The sequence below is a fragment of the Coturnix japonica genome, chromosome 8 (genome assembly GCF_001577835.2).
Source record: "Coturnix japonica isolate 7356 chromosome 8, Coturnix japonica 2.1, whole genome shotgun sequence".
Lineage (NCBI taxonomy): Eukaryota > Metazoa > Chordata > Aves > Galliformes > Phasianidae > Coturnix > Coturnix japonica.
In genome coordinates, this window is record NC_029523.1 from 5,360,843 (window position 1) to 5,378,068 (window position 17,226).

At 41.3% G+C, this 17,226-nt stretch overlaps 1 protein-coding gene across 1 annotated transcript in view; it reads left to right on the forward strand.

Annotated features, from left to right (window-relative positions):
* The first annotated feature begins 3,739 nt into the window (after window positions 1-3,739).
* The window catches only part of RALGPS2 (Ral GEF with PH domain and SH3 binding motif 2), a 117,308-nt gene continuing 103,821 nt past the window's right edge, over window positions 3,740-17,226 (forward strand). The window contains exon 1 of the mRNA XM_032446267.1: window positions 3,740-3,758. The gene's annotated coding sequence lies outside the window, so the exon portion shown is untranslated. The remainder of the gene's footprint in view (window positions 3,759-17,226) is intronic.

Sequence of the window (17,226 nt, forward strand, 5' to 3'; positions counted from 1 at the left end):
TTCTTCCCGTCCTATATTTTTAGAGTGCACAGTCTCAGCCTCTGTATTTTACAGATAATTCAGGCAGGATACAGAAAGCCTATAACAACGGAAGATTTTAAATAATTACCTTTCATTTGCTCTTAATTCATGAATCTGCAGAATAGGGCATAAATCTTGAAAAGACTGAGACGTTTGTTCCTTCTACCCAAGGCAAAATGTAAATGTTCAACTTCCCAGCGTAAATCTGGCTTAATAACTTTTTCAGGTAATAAAATGGTACCAAATTTACAAGATCTTAGTGGGGACTGTGTCAGTTTTATGCTCAGCTTATGATTTGGTATTGGCTATCTTCAAAGATTACTGTTCATGCATTGTCAAACAAGTCACCATCATCTCTGCTGGTATGTGGAAAGGGGGAAAATCTCCTGTTGGTAACAGCACCTCCATCCCCTAAAGCTACACGTTTAATGCTTTGACCTGTATCCCATTATCTCTGCACAGACACTACTTTTATTTACCTGCCACGTTCTTGCCCTGCAGGCCAGTTTTACCGCAATGCTCCCCAGCAGTGCAGCCTTCAAGTGTAATTTCAGTGCACTGTAGTAATTATGTTTGAAGGTTAATGTTTCATGAAAATATCTCAAAAGCATTTCTGCACCTGAGCTTTGCTGCTGACTTTGGTAACAGCCTGCTTTTCTTTCTTGCTTGTTTGTTGCAGCCTAATAGTAATATGGTTGACAACTTGATGCCTGTTTTATCCAGGGCTTAATCGACCTGGTAGAACTTAAGTGAAATATGAACTGTGGTTTTGGTCATTGTTGGAAGGTGGCAACCTATGAATTTCTTTTTCTCCCTGAATAAAAATAAAAATCCGAGTATTACAGGAGTATTTGGAGCTGTGTCATCAGGCTGGATTTGACCAAGATCCCCCAATACAAGAAAGACATGGAGCTGTTGGAGCAGGTCCAGAGGAGGGCCACGAAGATGCTCAGAGGGCTGGAGCACCTTCTCTTATGGGGATAAGCTGAGAGAGCTGGGGCTCTTCAGCCTGGAGAATAGAATGCTCCAAGGAGACCTTATAGTGGCCTTCTAGTACCTGAAAGGGCCTTCAGGAAAGCTGGGGAGGGACTTTTTATAAGGGCAGGTAGTTGATAAGACAGTTCTGTGCCACCAATAACACTTCTCAAAAAGAATGCAGATGGGCAGAGATTGAGAGAGAACGGGGTCACACTGTCAGAGCTGCTGCTGGCTTTGCTCACAGTAAGCTCTGGACATTTGATTAACATGCAGAAAATGCTCTCAAGTTTTCTTTCAGAATTGATGGGCAATTCATTACATATGCAGAGAAAGGTTAGGGCTGTTTCAAAAGATCCTGTGTCTCTAAGTTTTGCAGAACAGGGAAGGATGGGTGACACGGAACACGTTCAGCTCCCCTGGGCCATATTCTATTTGCTGCTTGGCCTGGTGCAGGGAATCACTGGGGACTGAGTCACCCAGGAAAGGTACTTCTAGTACATTTAAGCTGACTGTCTTGACTTCATGCATATGTGAATGTTAGCTGTGAGAAATGAAAGATGCTTGTCTAGCAGTGTGTCCTGAATGCACAAGGGTGGAAAACGCTCTTGGCAGTACAGCGTTGCTCAGCAGGGCCTCAGATTCCAAGTGTAAGAGCTGAAAACTCAGGCTGCATAGGCAGCAAGACAGATTTCTTTCAGGACTGAGTGTTATTTCAAAGCACAGGGTTCTCAGACTACTCCCTTGGCATCACAGACATGTGCTAGCAAGGCGTCACATTTTTGAGGTGTTTTGGTGAGATGCCTGCTGAATTCAAAGCAAGGCAATCCTGCCTCTTCCCTGCAGTGTTGCTGGTGGCAGAAGCAATGTGGGGATGGGGGCTCTGTGACTACAGCCAGAGCACAACGTTCTCTGCCAGGTTCCTTCAGGAAGCCTCATTTTGCCTGTCTTGCACAGCACCCCCTTTCCTCCATGTTCTGCCCCTTGACAGACTGATATTATCTGGGCAGTAGAGCCTGCATGAATTGGCTGCTTCTCTTTCTCCTGTAAGTAAAACCACAATAATGCCTTACTTAATGTGCTGATTGTCATTCTACATGTATAAAAGTAGCTTTATCTGTTTTATCTGTCACTGATGAACTGAAAAATGAAATAGCTGCCATAAAGATGTGTGAAATACTGGTTTTATAAATTAGATTGTGCGTAGGAGAAGAAAGGATGGCTGTTTTTGTGGGTTTTTTAATGTTATTTGTGTATCATTTTCAAACCTTAATTACTGAAAATGATGTAGTTTGATAGCTAAAGATATCATATCACTTTTGTGGTGGTAAATACTATTAAAATGAAAATAAATATAGGCAGCTGTATGTGGGGGAGAGATAAAGAGAAAGGAGGATGGATGAGGTGAATAGGTTTGGAAATGTCAGGCATGAAAGAAGGACAGTTTTGCTTACATGCAGCACACATTTGTTTAAAATGTATTTCAGATTTCACACACGTTCTGAACTATCTAGCTGAAAAAGAAGCACTGTGTCTATTCAGGATCTCAAAACCCATGGACAAATTCTATGCTTTGAAATGTGATTATGACCACTGTAACAATATAGAAATAATAAAGAGGTAAATATGAGACACGTCATTCAAAAGGTTAATAGAGAGAGCCTGGGGCATGAAGGAAGGGCAAGAGGAGGAATGAGAATAAGAGTTCCCAAAATGTTATGTCTGTGAGTAGTCCTTATAATCCAGAACTTGCTCCCAGGAGTCACAAATTGATGTTTCAGTGCCACTCAAATAGCAAAAGGCATCCGGCTGAAGGTGAGGCTGAGTTTTCTGGGAGGGTATCTGCAAGGCCTTCACCTGTGATAAGTTCATGCTGTGGCACCTGAGAATTGCTGATCTGTCTTTGAATGTTAATTTGGTCAGGTGTTGTGAACTACTTAACTATTGGTCAACTAAAAGAGCAGGAACTGGCTCTAATTTCCCCTGTCATTCAAAGTGTAAGGTTAATTTAGAGAGCCATTCTGTCCTTGAAAATTCACACTTTCCTTAAAGGTATCCCCAGTTCTAAAAGTAGTTCCAAGAGTTATGTCAGAAATTGGTGCTTCATTAGGGAAACAACAACAACAAAACTGGCTAAGACGCAGGTGTGGGAGATAGAAAAGTTTCCCACCACCGCCATTCCCCACATCACTGCTGAGATGAGATCCAGGTGGGGTCATGGAATCATAGACTGGCCTGGGTCGAAAAGGAACACAAAGATCACCCAGTTTCAACCCCCTGCTATGTGCAGGGTTGCCAGCCACCAGATCAAGCTGCCCAGAGCCGCATCCAGACTGGCCTTGAATGCCTGCAGGGATGGAGCATCCACAGCTTCTCTGGGTACATTATTTTGAAGGCAGCTAGTGAAATGTTTAGTCTTTGCAAATACCAAAAAGGAATAGTGATGGCTGACGCAGAGTAGCGATTAACCCTCATCTTTTGGAGGCACAGGCTGCTAAGGCAACATCTCTGTTCAGCCCTATAACAGCTCACGCTGCACCAGTGACACACGCTCAAGGGCACCTGCCAGGCTCTGGGTGGAAGGGGAATGGCGTGAAAAGCTTCTTGTTACCACTGGGTGGAGCTGAAGCCCTTTTTGTTCAAGCTGCTCCTTTCATAACTTCCTCCTCTTTCGTAGAGAAAAAAAAAATGTGAATCGGGCTGTTTACAGATCGATGTGGAGAGCTCATTATACCGGTGACCTCATTCTTCTGGAAGGAGAGGTCAGTAAATGAATTTGATGGGAGTTGAGGGGGGGAGGTGGGGGTTCTCCAACACTATGTGGTTGTTTGGAATTAAATGTCAGACACGGACAGGACTTGTGATGAATTTGTAACAGTTTGTCATATAAAATCGTTGTTGTCTTTAAATGTCTGTGATAAACCAGCCAGAAGACTCAGACTTGAATGAGTTAAAGGAAATTCATCAGCGTGTGTTAAATAAGTTTTCTTTGTTTCTCAGTTCAGCGTTTCAGTTGTTAATGATTTTGAGTGACAGCACCAGATCCACAATATGCGAGTTTAGATCAGGATGGGAATCAGGAAAATAGAGCTTATTTTGAAAACAAATTCCAAGCAGATGGGCAGGGCAGCAGGAGGGCGAAAGCAGTTGTCCAGATTGCTTGGTACTCGTTAGTTGCTCTTTGTCCCATCTCTCTAAGCTGGGCTCCAGTTCCCTGTTTTCCACCTGCAAGCAGACTCCCCATGTTTCATCCTGGTTTATCTTCTTAGTGTTTTGCTAAATGCCTGATTTTCCCACAGCTGGCTCAATCTAGAGCCTGGTCTCTTGAAGGTTGGCCACGTGTGTAATGGTAATTTAGGAGGTTTCTGCCCTGACTTGTCTTCATCGTTTCTCTCCCAGAGGGTGGCTGATGCAGAGCAAAGGCAGCAGGTGGGTTGTGTCTTACCCCCTGGATGAGCACCTTATAAAATCAGTGAGCTGAGCTTCATGAGATGTGTATTCTGGTAGTGAGGAGCTCCATTTAACAGTCTGTTGAATTTAGTTACGGTTGCTGAACATTTATTTTTCTGTACCTCACAGCTCTGGAGCAAAAGCATCTCCAGCAGATAAAGCTAAATCCAGCAGGGGCTATGACCTCAAGCTTTGGTACTAGAAAGGTCTGCTGAAAACTATGTCAGAAAGAGTTACAAGTGTAGATGCACCACTATTGACCAGCAGGTGCTTTTGTTACCTTGAATGATATTGATCAGGCCATGCCAAGACATTCATGTTGCCTGTAGTTGTGACTTTAGTGTTCACTTGTGGCTTATTAAAGCTTTTGTTATGGGTGTGCAGCCCTCTTTATTTGCAGGCAGAAGATCCTGTGCCCTAGCACATTTGAGGTAAGGTCCAGTGGAGTGATATAAAGTGCTGATGAAAGTGGTTAGCAGCTTTGTTCAAAACAAATGCGAACGCTCACAGGATTTGCTTTGTGTGCCCAGCTGTGTAATTCACAGCTGGCAGATGCTGATGGACAACTGTGAGTCAGAACTTCTTCAGCCCACTCAGCCAGAAGGGCTAGATGAGGATGTCTGGCATTGGACTTGGGAGACAGGACAGTTAAGTTAGCAGAAAAGCTGTTTGTGTTGGTTGTGTTACTAATAGGAAACCCTGCTGACGCAGCTTTGCTGCTACAAGTATAGCTGTGAAGATGCTGTGACATGGAAATATCCCTTGTTTTCACTTAAGAAATAGTTCTGAACATTTAGAAGATGTGTTAAGTTTTTCCATTCCTCAGTAGTTCCCTCACACTCCCCAGAATCAGTCTCACTTCTTCTCTGCACATCTCGTTTCTTCTTTCTAAACCCACATCAGGATCATTACACAGAGTGCACCCTATGCATTAAAGCCTTCTGGCTTCACCTGACGCTGCTCTTGAATGTACTAACCAAATCATACAACCACCTGGGTTGCAAAAGATCTGACAGATCGCTGAGTCTAGCCATCAGTCTAATATACTGTGTCCCACCACTAAGCCATATGCCCTTAGTGTCATGTCCATGCATCTCCTGAATGCCGCCAGTGTCTGGGCCTCCCACTGACAGGGCAGCCTGTTCCAATGCTTGGCTTCCCTCTCCATGAAGAAATTCTTCCAGTACCCAATCTGAACCTCCCCTGGCACAACTTGAGGCCTTTTCCTCATGTTCTATCACGTGTCACTTGAGAAAAGACCTATGGTGGCTACCATGACAGGCATCCAAGATTTTGTCCTATATTTTCCAAATATGTACCAAATTTTGTGCTCTACCCTGGATCTCTGCTGACACAGTTATGTTAGGCCAGTATAATACATCATTAGTTCATGACATAAAATGCACCTTTGTAATACAGCATATTAATTGACAATAGCAGAGCGATCTTCTGATACTGTAAACATGCTCAGATATGAGGGTGGTGATGTGATTGCATTCTTTGCATCTATTGGCTGTCCCGTGTAATGATGAAAAGGGATAATTATTACGTTCCTATTAATAATGTAGGAAGCTAAGCAACAGCACCTGGAAATTAGGTGTCAATTTTACAAGATTTCCACAGAATGAATAAGGACAAAAAATAGGTCAGGCTAAGTTATACTTCTGTCATTTTGGAGAAGGGAAGGATGTATTTTTAGCAATAAGAAAATACTGTCTGTGCCTAGATATGTAACACAGGTAGGTACCCATAACAGATGAGCTTTATTACACATGACTGCTCGAGGCCTGGCAGATCACTGATGCTTTCCACACTCTGCTGAAGTGGCTGTTGCTCTGTGTACCAGTGTTGGTAGTCGGCTGCATGAAGGGTTATCTCTCCCCATTTGCCCGAGGGATACTGTAATACCACAGGGCAGTGGATTTGTTTTGTCTCTGATAGTAATTTTCCAGAGCAAGCATTCTATAGCATTGTTTTTCAGAGTTTATTTTTTCTATGCTTTTGGTACAGAACTATGTGAGACTCTCACATGCACATTCATACTCTGTGACACACAAAGGACATGTTTGTTGTACATAAAGTTTGTGCTGATATACAGCTGAATAGATTGCGACACGATACAGCTTTAAAGGGTTGAAATGCTGCACTCCATTTATTGTCTGCTCTGCTGAAGCTTTTATTACAGAAATATTTCTCTCTTCCAGGTTTTAATTTCCCCATCTTCCTGTAGGCAGACAGTGTGGACCATAGGTCTTTAAAACTGCTTTCAGTGGAGCATTATTGTTGTTCATATTTAAGAATACAGTTTAAAACTGGAGGCCAAGTTGATGAGTTGCAATGTGGGGTGCATACATTTAGCACTTCTCAATGGGAACAACATTAAGAAAAAACAGAAGTTCTATTTATAAAATGCCATTATAACTCCAACCGAAGAAAGACTGCTTTTAAAATTGAATACCTATGTTCTTAAGCAGCTCAATTTCTATTTAGCATGTAGCAGTAGAATACATATATAGAAGCAAATTAATTGCCTAATGTGATATTTATTTTCCTGAGTTTTTCTTTCTGAGGACTTGCACTACTGTTCCTTTCAAGCTTTGTTCCCAGCGGGGCTGCTCTGGTGTGAAAAAATATGCCATCAAACCTCACATTACCAAACCACTTATTACCAAAATAGAAGCTGCACAATTTCCTCACTCTGCATTCATCTCTACAAGAGCAGCACGTCTCTCTGCAAAAGCAGTCTGGGAGCTCCCCACAGGACACAGAAGAGTCATGCTCTGATCATCTGGATCAGTTTTATGGAGATGAAGGGTTGACAAGTCACATTTTTCATCCCAAAGCATCCCAGCAACGTGAAGTTTGTATGTACACTGGGTGAATAATTAGCCAAACAATTCTGGTGCTGGGAGTGGTTACTGGTGTAGTAAGATTTCATTCTTTGAATAAAAGGGGAATGGCACAATGGCTGTAACTAGTTAGATCTCAAATGCAAGTGGAGTGTGCAGAACGACCATGTTAAGCAGGTAGGCCAACTCCTATTATTCTGTCTTTCCCTTAGAGTGAAGGAGACACCTTTCTTGGGGTAGAAGGACAATCATGGAAGGTCATTTTGTGTTTGTTTGTTTGTTTACCACCACCCTCTCACCTGGAACAATGCAATCCACAACTTCATCAGGTGTTATTTTCCCATGCTCTGATACGTTTTGGCCATTTTATATTTCGTGCTTGAGTTTGTCATATTGCTTCATGTCCTGGAAAGATAGGATAGTACTGAGTCATGTTTCTAAGAACATGTTTTCCTGCAGCTTTTGGATTTTACTATGGGGAAGCATAAGTCATCAGAAGCTCCTGTGCTATACAGCTGATAGATGCATTTGCAGCCTAGTGATGTTTTTACTGGACAGTAGGAAGTGTTCTACATTATAGAAACCTCATTTTTAGGTAGCTGCTGGGCAGCATGGAATCCTGCAAGATGGTTCCCAACACTTGTGTGTTTGCATTGATGGAGCTCTTTGGGCTTTCTTTTCTAAACCATAACATTTTTTTTCAGTTCTACTGTATGTAATTTTGATAGAAGATGAATTATGGATACAGATTTTATAGGTTTCAGTCAACAAGCGTGTTCCAGAATGACTCTACAACCAATACAAGTCTTCTCAGTTGCCCTCAGAATCAGTCAGAACTGGATGGCTTTGTTATAGTGCAACTGTGAATGTTTTATTACATAAATCAGACAGTGAATTTATCCAGTGAATATCAAGATCATCTCAATAGCATCTCATTTTAGCATTCAATCAACTCGTTTAGGTTAATATTCTGTGCTGACAGTGTTTACATAATACATAAACACTCTGATACCTGTATTAATGTAACGTATTACCTCCTGAACGCACTGTAGGCTCTTAAGCACTTAATCAAATTCCTTGGGATTATCTTCTGCATCCTCTTTTGTAGGCGGGTTTGTAGACCAGTTTGACCATTTCTATCTGGGGAGTGCTGTTTAACCTGAACACATATGGGACTTTTTTGTTCTGCTATTACAAATCCAGTGAAGGTGCTTCTGCTCGTAGCAGTGTGGTTGCTGCATGCTCACACTTGAAAGAGCGTTAGTTGTTCTTCTTAAAGTAGGCATCCCTGTAATATTTGACCCTTTATTTATCCTTTATTTATCTCCTTGATACAATGCTCTGTGTTCTATTTCAGTAGTTACATTTCAGTTCATTCTTGTTCATTTATTTACATGGTTAAAAAGTAATTTTTTTGCTCTTCCACTTGGTAAACATTTTCAAATGCTCGACAAAAATGTTATTTACCAAGAAATAAATGCATGAACATACAGCTGGGAAACTGCCTCTATTTTTGGTCTTAAATTCCTTTCCAATTTGTAGTGAGTGCAATACATTACTGCAAATTGCTTGTTTTTGGCAGGCGTTACACTGAGCCCCTTGTACTGATCCCTTTCCTTGTGTTAGGATTTTGTTTTTACATCTACAGCAAATAAAACTATTCTCTCTCTTTAGTTATCCTTGCCTTCACGTATATGTTTTTAACTAGAACCACTGTAGTTCTCCTAGTTCTTGTCCATACTTGCTGTCTTTCAGGATATGTGATACTTCAAACATCCCTAGCGACTTGAATTTGTGATAAGAAAGGTGAAAGGGTGAATATGAATAAGATATTAGCGTACAAGGAGCATAAATTATGCTTTTAAAATAGAGATATTAAGAAATGCACAGTAAATAAGAAAATTGTACTGAGGCGTTATCCATCTCAAAGCATCATCTCTTCTAGATAACTCATCTCATCCAATTCCTCTCTCACCTCTCCTGGGCTATTTCTCTGGTTGTCAGGCTCCTGTTTTGCACACAGAGGGCATGCAGCCAGCAGTGAGACCATATAGGGGGAGGTGACTTCTGCCACTGTCACATATTGGATGAACAAGTGCGCCCTGTTCAAGTGTTTTAACATGTAAGAAGTCCAGCACGTCTCATTGTTTGAACACATAATTTCTCTGTACAAACACAGATGTATTTTAGGTTATGCAGCTTTTATATGAAATTACATTTACCTCCTGTAAGCAAGGAGTCTGGAATAGAGTGCATAACAAGTACAGAGCTGGCCGAACAAAAATCCCTCTTTACAAATCAAAAATCCAGTTTGTTCCTTGAATCTCTGCACATCTTCTGAGGCTATTTGCAATTGCGCTTGCACAGCAGAGTTAAAAAGGGACTAATAGGATACAGTAGGTTAAAACCCTTGTATTACTATACAGCTTTAAGATCATCTGAAGGCCTAATCTTGCTGTGTTATGATTCTGTATTCCCTTCTTCATTGTTTAGTTTATCTAATTTTTGTTTAAAGCACTTATAGTTTATTTTTTATGAAAAGGTTTGTGCATCTAAGAAAACCTTGTACTTCTACTAGTTAGAGATTAGCCATTGTTAGAAGCTGTCAGACCCACCACCTGCTGTGGTCTGAGCTCCAGGGAAGACCACTTCAAGATTATTCTCAGGGGTGATTTGGGTTTTTTTTTCCATCTTTACAGATCTGAACCTGATTTTTTTTCAAGCTATTATTCAGATTTTAAAATAGAGGGGAAAACAGAGCACCACTTTTGTTACTGTTATCCATAAATTGCACTTACTTTTCTCTGTAATAAGCAAGCAATCATTGAAATCTGGGTTAATCCAAACTGGGAAACTCATGGGAGTGACCCACATAGTGTAAAATCCACTCTGTTCTCTTCTTACTGAGTGAAACACGGTGTAGTCCCAATTGTCTGAATAACAACTGAATGGATCCTGGGAAATCTCTGTAAGTCAGCTATCTCTGAAAGCTGGGCTAGATGAAGCACGATAACCAATATAAGGAAGAAAAAGATGTGGGAAATTCCTTCTAAATTTGAGCTATTAGCAATAATAAGAATTGGGGTAGGCAAGGTCACAAAGACTTCAAATGTGATCTTGCTCCGTATAACAGCCAGGAGTACAGGTCTTTTCTGCATACCTTCAGGCTCTTGCATTCCTCTTTCCTGATATTTTAGGGAGTTCTTGGAAAATTTTATAGCTTCTCAAAAGAGGGAGTCAAAGACACATTTTTCTCTTTTCTTTTAGGTAACGCTAGAATAAGAAGCCAGCAGTTGTCAGCTGTTTTTACAGGGTTAATATTGTTGCTGTTGTTGCTGGGTTGGTTTTTTTTTTCTTTGTTTTTTTCAGTTTTAATGGCCACGTCCTGATGCTGCTGAAATCATGTAGCTGGGCTTGCACTCTGCTAAGCACAGGTCTGGACATGCATTTAAGCCCAGACTTGCCTCCAAAGCTTGGTGTTTGCACATTAGCTTGTGCTCAGGAATAAAGCTTTGTCTGATCTTACCCATTGGCACACCATTGCATCACAGGCTGGTTCTGTCATTCCTGTGCCGCTTGTAAGTAGTCACATTGCTTTCCAGAGCATAGCAGATATTCCAGCCTTGATTCTTTGTCAACATGCGTACACATTTTCCATTTCTAGCCAAGCCACGTGGAAAGGTGTGATGTGGAAACACGAGCTCAGCAGAAAAAGCCCAGCCTAGAGACCTAGTCTTGCAGGACATCACCAAGCAGTGCTAAAGCTGTGTGGGTGTAAAAGGATTTTCCAGGTGTCAAGAGAGCCATGGTTCTTGAACACCTCCAGGGACAGGGACTCCACTGCCTCCCTGGGCAGCTGTGCCAGTGCCTGACCAATGCTGTGCTCTCATCCTGCTTAGCAGCAAGTCGCTGCCATGACCAGGTGCTCCCAGGCAGAAAATCCTCCTCAATGCCCTGCTTGTCTGAGCAAGGAGGAGGGGAGACTGAAGAGATGGCATGATGAGCTACCTGTGAAAATGCTGGGTCAAATCTGAGACACATCAATTTGGATTGGCCTGTTCAACAAACCAGCTCAAAACCAACTAGCTTTTATGGAGCTGGAAAATTAACTGGGTCAGCAAAATGATGATGAATGATCTGTGACATAGTTCTGCTTGAAGTCCAAGTACTCTCTGCATTTATTATCTGGCAAATGATTATATATTTTCCTGCATAATCCTTCAAGAATGTCGACCTCCCTTATTTGTATCACTCCATCCCTACTTGAAAATAATGCTGATAAAAAAATTACATGTTGGTGACAGCCTACAGAGTGTACTGCAAGTGGTCATGTGTGTGTATCTACACGTGTCTGCCAGGAGTGCCACAGCACATACCATGCAAGTGCTATTCATATGAATGTACATAGAATGTAGTGAAAAATGCAGTGATTAACATTAGACTTTGTCTAGGTGTACTGCATTAAAAAAGACAGATAGTCAGATAATTATATTAAATGGAGCTTATGGAAGAAAAAAAAAAGAAGTGTGTATGTATACATACATATATATATGTATGTATGTATATGCAACTTGTTCTGGAGGGAGGTGTCCCCGATTATAGCAGGTGAGTTGGAATTAGATGATCTGTAAGGTCCCTTCCAACCCAACCCATTCTGTGATTCTATGATTTGGGTAATTCCAAAAGCACTATGATGCATTCCAGTTAGGATTCTGTGGATTTGGGGCTTCTAAAGAATTATCTGGATTTCCATGTCTATTGTAGTATGTTAGGCACAACAGAAACATTTATTTCAGAGAATCTTCTGCCTCTGATGCATGGGATTTGTCACTCAGTCAGGGATACTTGATGCCGTGATGAATAATGACACTGCTCCAGACACACAAAGTAACAGAAGCATAAATGAGACTGGCTGAGAATGCTTTCATGTGCTCTTTGGGAGGAGCTTTAATTTTTTAGCGATGACAAATATTTAGTGAGTACTGCTCACAGCTGAGCAGTTCTGCATGGAGCTTTGTGGGCATTAACTAAACCAGTTTGCCTGCTCTGCTCAGCTGGCCACTGTGTGTGTGGAGCCAGTTGTGCTGTAAACAGCAAAAGGGCTCTATTTGTGACAGAGGTGATCAGCAGGTTGGCTTCAGTGACTGCTAGGCTCTGCTATGAACAGACTCACCTTGTGTGACTGCTTTACCTCTGTAACCATGTATCGGTTTTAACTCTGTTTTGCTTTATTCCGTCAGTCTCATTGAACTGGAGATTCTGTTTTCCATTTTTCAGATGCAGTAATGTCCCTGGCTACACTGACTGCATTAAGATGTGCATTTTTGAAAGGTTCTCTGCATTTGTATGTTAGTGTTCAGGCAATTTCAAAGGTACATGAGCTGAGACAATTCCACAGTGTATATGCACATAAAATCCACAAGCTTGGAGTGTATTTCTTAGTTGATCTTACAAAAGCGGCAGTGAGAGAAGACCTCTATTTTACTTGGTGTGCTTTTGTCATGACTTGTGTCATCTCTTCAATATTATATTAAAAACTGTGGTTCAAAACCCTTGACCTACGTAAAAAAAGCATTAGTGGTTTGTGGAGAAAGAAGTTCTCACTGAAATGCTTGTGGGAATCCAAGGCCCTAACACAGCTGTGTTACAAACAGCACGGGGAGTTTTTCAAAGACCTTCACCTGCAAAATCAGCATTCTTGTGACCTCTGAGATCTGGCTGTTTTTTACTGAGTGTAAGTCATAGAATCAAAGTCAAGGGGTTTTTATGCTTTCTAAAAGGTTTTTCAATAATACAGGATTGTGCTCCTCAGTTTTGTCCCTCCTATTCCTCTAAATAACAACAGGAGCTTTGGAGGACAGACTGCCCTGGGAGGGGGAATCCATCACCTACAAGATGACAATCAGTAGCACATGGCAGTCAGCTGAGGGCCCAGATCCCCTGTGTGTCTTGCTGGAGGCTTAAACCTCTGATTTTCTACCTAGGAGTTAAAGTCTAAATGCTATTCACCTCATTTAATCCCCAAGTCACACATACCAAGCTACTGTTGCATGGGTAAAGCAAAATTCGTATGTTTGGTTGTTGTTGTTGTTTTTCTAGTTGAAAGGTTATAGTTTTATTTCACAGAAAATCACCAACTGGTTGTGAGCAATATGTTTTAAGTTGCTTTCTGACATTTCAAGGAGCCTGGTGTTCGTGCTGCACCAATGCTGAGTTTCTGCTTAATGTAAAATCCTGTGTCAATACATTGTGACTTTGGTGGCGTAGTAAATCTGCTGCTTAGACAAGCCATTATATTGCTTTTCCTATTGGTGTCATTAGCTGCACTCACTGGGCCAGCCAACACAGCTCAGTATCTCCCAAGTGAGGAACCTGATGTAACGTGTTGTTAGCAAGTGAGACGGCATCGAGGTGAGCATTAAGCAATGAGACATGACAGTGTATGTAGTGCCAGGATATCCCAATGCAGTGTGAGTTGCTAGGCAGTGAGCTGACAGCCTGTTCCCACAAGCTGCTGACAAATGGCATGTTTCTTGACATGTTTCCTTAGGATGTGAAAATAAGCTTCAGTGTAAATAGACAGGGACAGAAGCTTTTTTTTTCTTTTTTTTTTTTTCCAGAAAGTTGCTGTGTGATTCGATTTTCCACCTCCCTTCACGTTTCAGTAAATTCCAGTTTGACTCTTCTTTTGATCAAACAGAACAGGCAAAGAAGCAAAAGCAATAATTAAAAATACTGTGAAAAAATACCTTAAGATTCTAAGTGGAGAAGAAAGGAGATTATTAACTCTCTCCCAGTATCCTCCAGAAATCTTCCTTTGCAGATTCAGGTACTTGAGAGCACTGCAGATGTTGTGAGGAACAGGGAAGAAAGCAGTAATGCTGCCTAGCATGATTCTTTTGCACCTTTTGCTCACCAGATGTAACCTAGATAGCATACGGCTGCTCAGTGAGGCATTTCTTGTACATCTCTAGATTCTCCCCTCTTTGCATGGATGTGTGGGAGGGGGGATTAGTGCATAGCCGTATGGGAGGGAGCTAACAGCAGTGCAGTTTCTAAGTGAGCCATGCTGCAGGAGTGGTAAAGAAAGTGGAGGGAGCAGGAAATGATGGAGGAGGGGAGAGGACTGCAATGACACTTAATGGAAGTGATGCAGAATTCCCTTAGAGAATAGGAGGGCTCTGACCCTTCTACATGCTTTGCAGACCCCAAATGGAGAGGCACTTTTAAGTAATTTATCAATATAAACTCCAGAATGTTTTTTCTGCTTTGTGAGATTTTCCGCTGGTCAAGATGATGTGCATTACTTAAGGGGGATCTGAAAAGAAAATAGTCTGTTATTTCTTCTGTAATTCAGCAGGTTGGATCATAGCTTTCCATTCATAATATATTAAAGTGGGAGATGAGCATCTCCTAAAGACATCCTCCTTCCTTCTTGAGTACCAAGAGCTTGGAAGTTCCTGCACCAAAAGGTAGGAGTGTGTTGTGTGGGAGCAAGCCAGCACTTCACAATGTCCTTGGCTCCCTTTTCCAAGATCAGATCCTCTGCTACAATATTTTTGAGGCAGCTGCAAGCCTAATGACCTAGTATGCAAGCAGTGACCTGTTGTTGCTTCTTAGTTTAAGAAAGCTGTCATTACATCAGCACTCATGCTTCTGCCCAGAACTTACACTGTATGTAAAAACCCTGACACCCACATCAACCCCTGTTTTTCAGCTATAGAAGGAAATCTCAGTGACAGAGTTCTTCAGATCAACTCAGATCAGCAAGAAAGAGATGTCCCAGTGATATCTGGAATATCCTCTGGGACCCGTGGGAGTCAAGGACAGTTTTCCCCAGCAGGCTGCTTTTCCTGTCAGCTCCCTCGCTGCATGGTCTTTCTCTGAGACACTACATGGGAACTATGCAGAAGAGATAACACAGTCCTCTGCCAATTAATTTTCCTGGCCTGTTTCCATGGGCCTGAAGAGCAGAAAACATGTGCAGATGTAGGAGGCAAGGTCTGGCCCTGTGTGTTTTCCTGAAAAGCTTAACTCTGTATCGCTGTCAGAAGCGCTCTCCCTTTATATTTTACTTAACAAAACAGAAGTGGAGAATTCTATTTTCCTTAGGAATGTTTCGTGAGCTGTTATGCATGCCCTGATGGTGTTTTACAAGTATTGTCTGCTTTATCACACACTGGCATTTTTATTCCCTTTATTCTTACAGGTCAGTAAACCAGCTAGTAAGTCTAATTGCCCTAACTCTGTTCTGCTGCTTTCAACAGATAAGAGCTGCAAACTGGGTAATATCCTTTCAGTCTCCTTTGAACCTCCTGCCTCATAAGCATCCATCTGACTACTGCCTTTTCTCATGGTTCATTGTGCAGCAATTAGTTTAAATACCTGTCTCTAGTTACTTAATAGAATAGAAGGAAACCGTCAGAAGGAATAGATTAAATTGAAACGGAAAGGTCTCGAAAGGTGTTTCCCACCTGTGTGAATCCAAACCAAAAACATTTAACACAAACAGGATTCAGAAATAGAAGAGAGAAACAGAGTAACTGTTTCTTATGGTTCGTTTTCCAAATACACACTGGCATAAATCTCACATATGCACATTTGTTCTCCCTGTCTCAAAACAAAATCAGTACAGTCTGACTTTTTAATAATATGCTATAAATAACTGGTAATAAAAAACAAGGAACAGAACCAAGGGCTGTTATTCTTGAGGATCTTCTCTATCTCCAGCAGAAGCCTATATTTAATGCTACAGCAGAAGGCAGTGTACTGGAACTCTTTGCAAAATATATAAAGGAGAGAAATTTATCCTGTTAGCAATTAGTTTATGTTGTGAAGCATCACTGACACTAATTCTTGCAGTTGTTATCCTTGTCAGCATGTTGTTACTATCTGTGTACTAATACTATGCTTTATGTGTCTAATCAGTAAAAAAATATGCTAAGCTGTTTGTTTCATTTGCTCAACCATTTGTCCTATAGCACAGAGTTTGCTGAGCCAAAGAAGTGGCACATTGCAGTAACGTGGTACATCACTGGATGGTGATAATGCAGATAGGACAGTTGTGTCATTCTCACCTGTAGATCAAAGCACCTTGATATACTAGTTTTAATTTCTCTTGTTTTATAGTTTTCTCTGTGTTGTTCTTGTAGTTCCTTTAGATTCTTCTTTCCAAACCACTTTTATTTTATTATTTTATTAAGCCAAAAACCAAAATTCAAAGTAGTATTTAAGCTAAGAATCTACTACTGAAAATACTCTTGTATTTTCTGTTAGCTTTTTTTCCCCGCCTCATATATTTTTTAGTTATATGGTGCTTCTACAGTATTCAGATTTTATTGGACTGTGCCTATAATTAAGATCCACCTCATGCTTGACTTTAAGTCCATCTTCTAAAAGCTCCCTCCTAAAATTCTGCATTGTGTTGTGTTTCTCTTATCTCCAGAGGAGTCATCTGAGATGCTCTTGATTTAGACTTCCCAAATTCATATTGCTTGGACGGCATGTAGAAGTCACTACTGTACAGGTATGAGAAACTGCTGTATTTTCCACCAGGCTGCCCAGAGCCACATCCAGCCTGGCCTTGAATGCCTGCAGGGATGGGGCATCCACAGCCTCCTTGGGCAACCTGTTCCTTCCTCTTCATTCCTCTATCATTATACAAGCATGTTCACAAATATAGTAAGTGTAGTAAGTACAGAGCCTGTGCTCTGTGACCTCATTTTGTGCTCAACATGATGTCTTGACTTGCATGGACAGCCCCAAAGCTCTTCCCTTTGCCCAGCTCATTTTACTGCCATTGGCTAATTGGTTTCCAAAAGCTGTCCAAGGTTCATGAATTATTAATTGTATGTGGATAATAACTATTTGTGAATCCCAAGTACAACTTGCATTCGGTTCTGGCAGCCTTGTCTCTGACAGGGATATTTGG